We start from the raw sequence: 11,007 nt of genomic DNA on the forward strand, positions 1-11,007 counted from the left end.
CTGAGACATAAGATGGGGACCATGGAGCTGAAACGGTAGAGAAGGAGGAATACCCGGAACGGAGAGAGGATAGGGAAAGAAGGGAGAGCGTAGGAAGAGTAGAGAAGAGTTGAGGAACAGGAGAGAGAAGGGAAGCACGAAGACCGTACCACATCGCAGTGGGAGATCGTCGAGGAGATAAAAGACGTGGAGAGCTCGAAGAGAGGGATGGGCGGAGAAGAAGGCAGGCGCGTCAAGACGGGGTTCGAAGAGAGGTAGCAACAAGCACGAGGAAGGAGAGAAAAGGACCTAGGACACATGCATGGAAGAATGGGAGGAGAAAAAGAGGAGGAGGAGAGAGAATTGATAGTGACAGGGGTAGCATGTAGTATAACCAACATGGCAGAATATAGACACGAAGAATGGAGAGGGATACAGAGGGAGAAGGGTAATCGGCAGAGCAGACACAAACTCAAGTACGGTTTTCAAGAGAAGGGAGAGCGAGTCACCGAAGACAGACAAACGACCTAGAGGAGGCAGAACAATGACCCTATACGAGGAAGATAGCGGGCAGGCGCAGACAGGAAGACTAGAAGATAGAACGCGAGCAGACAAACGGACCCATGCGACACAGATAAACGGAGGAGAGGACAGCGCAAGACCAAGAAAGACTCAGAGGGCAGCGAGCAGACAAGCACCAACGATAGAGATAGAGGAGGCGAGAGACAACAGACCAGTAAAGACTTCACGCACGTGGAGGCGCCTAGCAGACAGAAGCAGCAGCAGATAGAGGAGCCCTCCCCGTAGAAAGGAGACCCCGAAACGATGGAGACGGGTAGGTACAGGTCCCGAAGATGAGGAGCGAAGAAGAATCAAACCGAGACCCTTCGAAGGGATAGCAGGAGAGAGAACACAGACCAGACAAGATAGAAGGCATAGGCCGAGTAGACATCGGACGCCAACTCATGAGAGCTAGAGCGAGCTCGTTAGCAGACCGAGACTCATGGAAGCCATAGAGGAGGAGAAGACAGAAGAGACGCAGAAAGATAGAGGAGGAGAGACAAAGACCAAGAAGATGAGAGGAGGGAGAACAAAGACCAGAAGATAGAGGAGGAAGAGACAAAAGACCAGAGATGAGAGAGGACGAGACAGAAGACCTGAGATGAAACGATACAGCGAGGACATGCGACCGGCCAGCCACGAAAGCTCCGCTCCGACGCGACAAGATAGATGGACGATAGACAGACGCGCAGAAGATGATAAGTACGGAGAGACGCTCCACTCTCTCATTCTCTACTCGCGCCTCAACTCCATGCTCCAGAATCATCGCAAATAGCGAACTCAGCACGAAGCGTGAATGGTAGTCTTTTGCATACGACCACAGGCAAAGAGTTAGAGTGAGATGATGATATAAAGCACCAGACTGAAAGTATTAGCAGCAGAGAAGAGTACACCATGAACTCTGACGCTAACTTAGAGGCAAGTAAAGAATAAGAAGGGGGCAAGATGCGACCGCGCAGGCACAAGAAGACAGCCTCTATTGGGTTTAGTATATCCTAGGGACCTACATAGATGCCAAAGTTCTTGACTGGCTTATAGATAGCTGGCAGTGTCAGGTCATTTGTATTCGGAAAATTAGTGCCATAAGGACTCCTGTCGCATCCCTTGATTGATGGAAGTAGTTCAGAGTGTGGGGTGGAAAGCTGGACACGAAGGGGATAATTCTTTAGTGCAGCTTTTAGTGCAGAGGAAGACGCAAGCACAGAGAGAGGCCGCAGGTTATGTTCGACAGTGAGTAGTAGAGTGGAGTCAGACACCCACTGGCGGATGCACGAGCTCAAATGGAATTTAGGTCGCTGCGAGCGTCGGTAGCGAGCCGTGGTGTGGGAGGTCGGCAAGAAGATGCTCTATCCATGGAAGGTATAGGAGTGTAGCCTTGTGCAAGTGGTTGAAAGCGAACTAGACCAAGGAGAGGACAGACGGTCTATAGGACGCACCCTCTACTGAGAGGCTAATAGTTTGATCTGTGCCACGCTAATCGAAGGCAGTTCGAATATCATTTTTAAGCGACTATGAAGATTAGTATGGGAGAGGAGTGCACAATTAGGAGGCTACGAGAATGCCAATGTAAAGGACTAGAAGAGCAACATGATGGCGGAAGAGCTTCAACCCAAGAGTGTGAGAGGTGCACGCTTCTAAAAGACGCTGTGAAGTAATGACATCTCGCACCCACGAGGATTTCTATCGCGGATAGACAAGAGGCCTTACGAATGACAGCGTCTTTGAGATAACGAAAGTAGAGGAGACAGAGAACAGAAACACGCAGGTCCAGACAGACCGATAGTCAGTAGGGGTGCCGAGATAGATATCAAAACTACGCAACAAACTACACCCAGAGATCCTGAGGACTTCCATGTATATGCATTCACTGTGCTGCGTAGTGCTTCAGATAAGATCAATCAGCTCCATTCAGGTTACGATAGAGACGAGGTTCTTCATGTGTATGGTACTGTGGGAGGTGCATCACCAACAGATCGTCATAGATAACCGGATATACTTAAGAGGTTTATGCACGTCACCAGTCATACTTCATTTGGTATTTCCCCTTCTTTATCTCGTCACTTGTGTATCCAACTCCTATTCACAGGAGCATGGGTGCTCAGTCTAGGAAGTCTAGGACACCCTGTGGAATACCAAGAGACAACGCAGGTAGCATAATCGAAAGCGTTGATGCACAATGTGATCTCACACGCTATCGGCATCGACGAAAGTTAGTAGTGTATCGCGCAGGTCAGTAAAGCGATCCTCTAAATAAGGAGCCTTCAGGCCATCTTCAGATAAGATAGGAGGCGAGGATTGATGGTCGAGGTCGAACACGCCTCACCTCTACGTACAAGACTAGCCTAGGCACGGAAGAGGTTTCGAGAAGACAGAGCACAGCGAGTAGGAGGAGCTTCCAAAGTGAGGCACGGCTTACCTTCAGACCACCCCCCCCAGACAAGGATTAGACCGGCCGAGAGAGAATCCGGCCTTCGCCTAGTCGACCCGACGCACCAAGACTCCCAGAAGAGGAGCGCTACTCATTGCCGACCAGCGACGCGACGTCTTGGAAAAGCAGCACGCAGACAATGGATACGAGGAGCGACGAGACGAGTGCGACAGATTTACCCTCAGCACACGATATGCAGGAGGAGCCTGAGGTAGTGACCGAGAATGCCAGAACACTATGACGGATGCCGAAGGAAGACCGAGGCGAAGCAGGAATTCCGTCAGAAGCAAAATGATGAGGAGCCCAGCGTAGACTATATGGTCACATTACCCAGAAAAGCATAGAGAGCGCAGAGACAAACCGGAACGCGAGAAATAGATAGCACCGGCGAGAACCACGCAGCTCGCCCGACGTCACGCATAAACCGCCACCTCCAGCAGATGTACTACGGAGCCAGCCAGGAGCGCTAGCCAAGGACCACGGTGGAAACGGATCTGAGAGGTAGGAAAAGACGACGCTTTCACAGTACGACACAGGCAGAGATAGAGCGGAGCCGAGAAAGACGTCAACAGGTACGCACTCCGACGGAAAGGATAGACCGGAGTGCGACGCACCAAGACGACTCCAACACGAGCCCAGAAGGAGCGACGCGACAGAGGCAGCCGGCTACATGTAGATCGCAGCAAGACGCGCCGGACGAAACGATTATGACCGGTGAGGGAGGCGGAAGGGCGAGAGTCTTAAAGACCCCGAGAAATATAGCGGGGGAAGCCCGCAGTCATACAGCACCCAGGAAAGAAGATAGACGGAAATCCAGAGTTTAAATACCAGCCCAAGAACCCACGCCCAATAGAGGAAGGCAAAAGACGCTTACAATAGCTTCGGCGCGAGACCACGCATAGAGGAGGGCGGAAAAGACCAGGCTTTACGGATTTACACAGGCAACAGATAGAACGGGAGCTGGCAGGCAGGACGCACCATACCGCGTACCCGAGATAAGACAGAGGAGCGAAGGGAACCCAGCGCCGCTCGTCCCGCTTCCAACCCAGACCCAGACAGCATATTCAGCAGAGGTCAAGAGTTACAAACGACCCTAGAAAGCGTATATGGAGGAGGAGAGACGTCAAAGCCAGACTAGACAGGAGGAGGAGAAACAAAGCACCAGAAAGATAGAGGCAGGAACGGGTCAAAGACAGAAAGACTAGAGGACGGGACGTTAACCAGACTCCCTTCCGCCCCGGAAAAGTTTATAGAGGAGGGAACACACGAGCCCCGCACGTCAAGCCACTGACCCCGGACGCAGAGATAGCAGGCAGGCAGAGACAAAGACCCAGAACAAGTACTGGGCGCACGCCCGAGCAGAATTCCAGACCCAGAACAGGCAAGAGGAGGAGAGCACACAAAACCCCTCGAAGATAGGCTAGGAGCCGCCGATGACACGACAGACAACGAGGCAGCAGGAGCCTCAGAAACACACGAGGAATGAAGAGGGGAGGAGTCCAGAGACACTGTCGGACAGCACTCGCAGAAGCCCCGCCAGAGGAGCAGGTTCCAGAAGAATCCCCGGCTGCAGACAGACGACCTCACGAGGACGGGAGCCGACAGGACCAAGGGAAGGCAGCGCATACGACCGGCACCCCCGCAAGAACCGACAAAGACGACAGGGAACAGGATAAGCGAGTGGGAGAGACACGCCCCGCACAACGCACTCACTCGAGGCTAGACGAGGGAGAGGGAGGACGGAAGAAGGTCACAGACCAGATTAAGATATCGCCCGCAGGCGAGGCGAACACGAGGACAGTTACAGGAACGCGCAGAACAGACTAGCCAGGAGCCAGGACGCGCCCTCCGGGCCACAGGATAGCAACGCCACGCACGAAGACTCGACGGCGGGCGAGGGACCGCACCGCCACGGCAACGCTCAACAACAGACCCCAGAAAGTGGACCTAGAGCGAGACAGGAGGCGAGGCAAAGACCGAGGACACCACGACTCACGAGGAGCCTAGGACGCTCCAACACTCAGGGCAGGCCACGGCAGCACCCCGGGAAGAAGGACCGGGATAGAGGACGGGAGAGACGGAGCTGCAACGATCCAGCAAAGCAGGGTGGAACGCGCCCACGAAGAGCGAGAAGAGTCGAAAAGCCGAGCATGAGCAACACATGGCCAGGAGCCGCGTTCCCCAACCACACGCGAGACAACTGCCAACACAAGGAAGCCGGCAGATAGCTAGACGCCCACGGGAGTCACGACACAACGCACCATGAGCGGAAAGGATCGACGCGCTTGCATCACAGCTCCTGGTGGGTATACTAACCGTTAAGGGGAACCGACCCTGTGAGTGAGGTAAGGGAACGAGACAGAAGACGCCGTGCCGGGAGCCGACAGTCAAGAGTATACTAAGATAGCAGACGACCGAGCTAGCGCGAGCGCCCAGAGGCCCTCCCTCTCCCAAACGCCCAGACGCCGGACGAATAGATAGAGGAGGCCTGCTGGAGAAGGGGTCTGGGAGACGCAGAACAGACATGAGGAGCCGAGATAGACAGACCGAAGGAGATCCGCCTCCACGCCTAACACACACTGAGGAGGGAGCAGGACAAATTAGCCCGTGGTCCCCCGGCCACCTGTCCCGCTGTCGTCCGCAGAGAAAGATACGAGTGAGAAGACCGACCTCGACCAAACGCCACCAGCATTCCATAGATATGAGGTGCCCCACCAGGAGCCCCGCACCGGGACCCAGATACGAAGATAGAGGAGCACCGTAGCAATTAGCTTCCCGCCACCGTTCCGCCGAGAAAGACACGCAGGACGAACGTCAAGATCGTCGAAAGATAGAGGTGAAAGCTGAGAGCGACACTATGGTACAAAGGAAACGCACGTGCCAGAAAGTAATTAGGATGTATGCTCAGAGGTTTGCAGAAATCGCTACGACACGAGTGCGCACCTGTTTCAACCGACACTATATTGATTTTATAGGGGAGGTACGTAGAGTACAAGATCTCCAATGAGAGATCGGCAGAACTTGGGCCCTGAAACATAAAGGGTAGGGTGATCCGACGCAGACAGCTATGGCTCTAACTGTACCCGTCCGACAAAGGATGATGGCTAGCGCAGAGAGAGCCTGAGTCTCTAGTAAATACAGACACGAAAGAAAATGGATATCGCGATAGAGACAGGACTGTACGAGGAGAGTCAGGAATTGCACGCAGATAAGGAATGTAACGCCGAGCGTACAGTTACATGTGGAGTTTCGACTATATTTCGCCACTGAGAACCCACACGAGGAGGAACGAACGCACAGCCTAGGATCAAGTAAATACCTCCACCAGAAGGAGGTGGGAGGCGCGGTGGTAGAGACAGCAGACTGTGACCTCAAGAAAGCATCTGTAGTGAGGTATGAGCAGTAACCAATCACAGCCAGACCGAGAAAGTATTTAGTATAGAGTAGAGCGTAGGTTCCTAGATCCTCAGTGCTTAAGACCCGTGCAAGCCACTGAGAGGTTATGGCTTATCATAGTCGTAAGAGAGCGCAGTAAACGACAGGTGACAGTCATAAGACATAGAAAGGACATAGAGGAGCCACGGAGAAGCAGTCATACAGACCCTCAACACATCAGCACATAGGAGGATGACGCGAGAGTCGAGGAAAGAATCAGGACGTCAAATGATTCACCAGGCGAGAAACTTTCAAGAGAGGACAGGATACTAGCGGACTCATCAGCCAGCATCTACGGATAAAACGACTTACAAGTTGAGGACGTGAGTCCAGCTGGTCACCTAGAAAATTAATTACAGGAGTTCGGCAAACACGAAGTCAAATTAATGTATGATTCCAAGAAAGTGTATAGAGACAAGAGGTTAAAGAGTGAGGCTTTAAAAGTCTATTCGTTCACGGTTTGAGATTAAGTTCAGAGGAGGAAGTGGAATATTATGTCGTCTATATACATAGGAAGCCAAAGGTGTCATAGCTTTTGAGCCGCTGAGGTGCAGGAATAACCAATGAGAGGAGATTAAGATTACCACTTAGTAATGCAGTTGATTTTGAGGCAAGGCGCGATGCACTTCCATACAGACCAGATTACTAATATGTAAGAGGAGGAGAGGGTGCACCCAAAAAATGGTACATTACGGAAATTGTAGTTAGAGGAGTTGAGACCATTTTAAGACTAGAAGGAGATGAAGTGAGGAGGTGACTGGTCGGATAAGGACCCCAGAAGGATGATGTAGGAGAGTGTACAAAGTAGCATGGTAAAGAGTTAGGTAGGTAGAGAAGGGTTCATATGAGCCTAGGTACACAGCTTGACTAGAGTAGATGTTGTGAAGATGGTTCGCAGTGGCTAGGATTGCTTGGTGGGTTAAGAATGTTGCTAAGAGTGATGTGGGTATAGAGATGTATAGTCCTCATAAGACCTTCTCTCTTTCTGGTTGGTAGAGAGTGTTGTTATGAATGCACCTTCTGGGTGATGTCGATGCACAGGCGGGAGGAGAAGGAGGGAGTGGAAGCTTTGTAACAGACTTACATCTCGGGTTGTGCCCAGTTGTTAGTTCCAGCGCACTTCGGAATATGCATGGTCTTTTGGTCGCCGGCATTATGTACACATCCTGTCTGTCTACGGTTGGCACGCCTCAGGTGTGTAATCGACAGCACGTGTGTGTACTATTGATGTCTCGTTATAATGATTGCTACACTGATATTGATTTCCGTCCGATCACCTGTCTCCCTCAGCTCCGCATCTCGATCTTACACCACTCGCTCCTCGGTCTCGCCCGCCCGAACATACCAAACATTTCTCACTTTGAGTCCATTAACACACCAATTCAGAGCCTAGTGGGTGGTGGGCTGATATGACAGAATTTGTGTTCTTGTGTGTGTTGTGTGTGTGGTTGCTGTGTTGTTGTGCTGTTGTGTGTGTGGTGGTGTGTGTGTGTCGTGCTGCTGTGTCGTCGTGTTGGTGCTGTCCGTGTGTGGCGCCCTCCCTCATGCTGGCGGGACACACCTACGCGACGTGCGTTGGGTGCGTGTAGTGCTGTGGCTGTCGCGTTCGTCTTGCGCCTCGGCTCGCTGTCGTGTGGCTGGCTAAGACCGTCGCCACCCAGGACGCATCCGTGCTTTTTCCTGCTGATGCGCACTCCCCCGTGTTGCTCGTTATCCTCGTGCATCGCATGTGTCCAGTGTGGGTGGCGTCTGTGTCGTTGTGTCGCGTCGCGTGTGCGGTGTTATACACTGTTATTGTAAGCTGCGCTTGGTATGGCGTAGGTGTCAGTGTCCTTTCGTCGTTGTTGGAGAATCTGTGCTGCAGGACAGACGGTACAGCAGTACACAGACCCAGATTCACGACAGACCAGATGCACGACAGGTATTCGAGACCCCGTACAGACCCTCAGCCACAGTTACTAGAGCAGACAATACAGACTTACGCATTCACGTTACAGCACCCATCGGATCACGTCACGAGACAGATCAGACAGCTGTACGAGTGACTTGACTCTAGTATCAGGGCGTAACAGCAAACAATCGACGCGTGTGGATGTTGGTGATATGTTGCTATGATGCATTCTTCAAGGCTGTGTCTGGTGTCACATGTTCTTTTGTTGTTTGTTTTTATGTCTTCGTTCGTTCTGAGTCGGTCTATTTCATGCCTGGTATTGCTCCTTTGTGTACATAGTTGCTTCTGTAAAGGTAGCGCGGGGCCTTTAGCAAGCAGGTTATCGCTACCTGGGTGTGCCATGTCCCCTTACAGATGTTTCATTTGGTTTCTCTCCGTTAGCAATTAAGCCTTTATCGGCGTCCATCGATTCCCCGTCTTCCTCTCGCTTGGTGTACACCTACTGTCCTGTTTCTTGTCTGTCTGTCCTGTCTGTTTCTGTCCTGTCGGTCTGTCTGTCTGTCTGTCTGTCTGTCTGTCTGTCTGTCTGTCTGTCTGTCTGTCTGTCTGTCTGTCTGTCTGTCTGTCCTCTCTCTCGCTCTCTTTTTTTAATTACATTTTTGAAGGGCAAATTTGTCAAGAGAAACACATCATCGATCCACAGTATAGTACATTCGGTTTCAATTTAAATGGTCCTCTTTCTCCTGCCACAAAATCATCCAAGAAGTGCTGAAGATCATTTTAGTAACAGTATCTCAAAAGGAAGGATTGGAGAGAGGACTTGAAAGGAGAAGTGGAGTGGAAAGGATCTGAGAAGAGAGGAGTGAGAGGAGGAGAGGTGGGTGATGCTCCTACTGTTCTACAGTGAGCCAGCACTGAGGCGTGACAGAGAAGCAGCAGACGTCRTAGCAACAGCAACGAGCCAACCACAGAGGTTGGTCCTCCTTCCARCTACAGCCGCCATTTTGAGTGTAGAGGAAGTTAGCAAACCAACAGCAACATGTGCGCTAGCTAGCTACTCTATAAGCAGATGCAGTAGCACTCATGGCTTCAGTAGTAGAGAGCTAACATTGATGTTGGTCACCATCTTGGATCAAGATCCCCATTCGTGGAATAGTGAGCACCCCACTGCTGGAGCCATTGGGTGTAACAGGGTGGCTGAGCTGTGTGATTTAAGAGTGATAGTTAAAGTCCTGCATGTCAGGCTTACCTGTTCCCCATCCTTTACTGGCACTCCATCTGCCGCTAAAACAGAGAGAGAAAAGGTAAGAGAGAGAAAGAGTAAGAGAGAGAGAGAAAGAGAGAGAGAGAGAAATAAGAATAAATTAGGAGAGAGATAGAACAAGAACAAGAAGAACAAGAAGAACAAGAAGAGAGGAGAGATAAATCGTTAGAATTTGTTTTGGCAATGTAAATCCATGCAAGTTCCTTCACACTGCCAATAGAGAGAGAGGGAGAAGCATGGTCAGGGGGATACGGTGGGACTTTGGCTGTAACACTAAACAGTCATAAAACAGTCGGCTCATCATTACTGTCTAACTGTGTTAGAGAGAAGAGCATCACTTCACTGATTGACCACAGGACACTGCTACTCAACATGCACCCGGAAATAGAATCACACATACAGTTGAAGTTGGAAGTTTACATACACTGAGGTTGGAGTCATTAAAACTTGTTTTTCAACCACTCCACAAATGTCTTGTTAACAAACTATAGTTTTGGCAAGATGGTTAGGACTCTACTTTGTGCATGACACAAGTCATTTTTTCCAACAATTGTTTACAGACAGATTATTTGACTTATAATTCACTGTATCATTCCAGTGGGTCAGAAGTTTACAAACACTAAGTTGACTGTGCCTTTAAACAGCTTGGGAAATTCCAGAAAATGATTTCATGGTTTTAGAAACTTCTGATAGGCTAACTGACATAATTTGAGTCAGTTGGAGGTATACCTGTGGATGTATTTCAAGGCCTACCTTCAAACTCAGTGCCTCTGACATAACCTGAAAGGCCACTCAGCAAGGAAGAAGCCACTGCTCCAAAACCGCCATAAAAAATCCAGACTACAATTTGCAACTGCACATGGGGACAAAGATCGTACTTTTTGGAGAAATGCCCTCTGGTCTGATGAAACAAAAATAGAACTGTTTGGCCATAATGACCATTGTTATGTTTGGAGGAAAAAGGGGGAGGCTTGCAAGCCGAAGAACACCATCCCAGCCGTGAGGCACGGGGGTGGCAGCATCATGTTGTGGGGGTGCTTTGCTGCAGGAGGGACTGGTGCACTTCACAAAATAGATGGCATCATGAGGGGTGGCAAATTATGTGGATACATTGAAGAAACATCTCAAGACATCAGTCAGGAAGTTAAAGCTTGGTGGCAAATGGATCTTCCAAATGGACAATGACCCAAGCATACTTCCAAAGTTGTGGAAAAATGGCTGAAGGACAACAAAGCCAAGGTATTGGAGTGGCCATCACAAAGCCCTGACCTCAATCCTATAGAAAATTTGTTGGCAGAACTGAAAAAACGTGTGAGAGCAAGGAGGCCTAACAAACCTGACTCAGTTACACCAGCTCTGTCAGGAGGAATGGGCCAAAATTCACCCAACGTATTGTGGGAAGCTTGTGGAAGGCTACCCAAAATGTTTGACCCAAGTTCAACAATTTAA

The 11,007-nt window shown here is 50.5% G+C and overlaps 1 protein-coding gene across 2 annotated transcripts in view; it reads right to left on the reverse strand.

Moving 5' to 3' along the window:
• Positions 1 to 9,598, reverse strand: part of LOC112072706 (uncharacterized) — a 25,555-nt gene extending 15,957 nt beyond the window's left edge. The window contains exon 1 of one of the 2 annotated variants that reach the window (XM_024140094.2): positions 9,544 to 9,598. The gene's annotated coding sequence lies outside the window, so the exon portion shown is untranslated. The remainder of the gene's footprint in view (positions 1 to 9,543) is intronic. The other variant, XM_070439896.1, reaches the window with a different exon arrangement.
• Between the last annotated feature and the right edge of the window lie 1,409 nt (positions 9,599 to 11,007).

This window comes from Salvelinus sp. IW2-2015, unplaced genomic scaffold (assembly GCF_002910315.2).
Source record: "Salvelinus sp. IW2-2015 unplaced genomic scaffold, ASM291031v2 Un_scaffold2010, whole genome shotgun sequence".
NCBI lineage: Eukaryota > Metazoa > Chordata > Actinopteri > Salmoniformes > Salmonidae > Salvelinus > Salvelinus sp. IW2-2015.